Consider the following 205-nt stretch of genomic DNA (forward strand, 5'->3'; position numbering starts at 1 on the left):
TCTACAAACAGAAAGCTATTCTTGCTGATTCCTGTCTGCTTGTGAGAACTTTCTAGATTAATGTCGACTTTTGCCTCTTGTCATGATTAATGGGCTATTAAGTGTGAAGGTTTTGGATTGCCTGTTTTAAATATCTTACATTTGTATATTGCTGATAAGATGTGTTTACGTTTCTATTTATAATCCTTTTAGCAAATTTGGTGTG

At 33.2% G+C, this 205-nt stretch overlaps 1 protein-coding gene across 1 annotated transcript in view; it reads left to right on the forward strand.

The window, feature by feature from the left end:
* Positions 1-205, forward strand: part of LOC119591877 (carbohydrate sulfotransferase 15-like) — a gene marked incomplete at its 5' end in the record, with an annotated part of 29,200 nt that overhangs the window by 20,493 nt on the left and 8,502 nt on the right.

The sequence above is a fragment of the Penaeus monodon genome, chromosome 29 (assembly GCF_015228065.2).
Source record: "Penaeus monodon isolate SGIC_2016 chromosome 29, NSTDA_Pmon_1, whole genome shotgun sequence".
NCBI lineage: Eukaryota > Metazoa > Arthropoda > Malacostraca > Decapoda > Penaeidae > Penaeus > Penaeus monodon.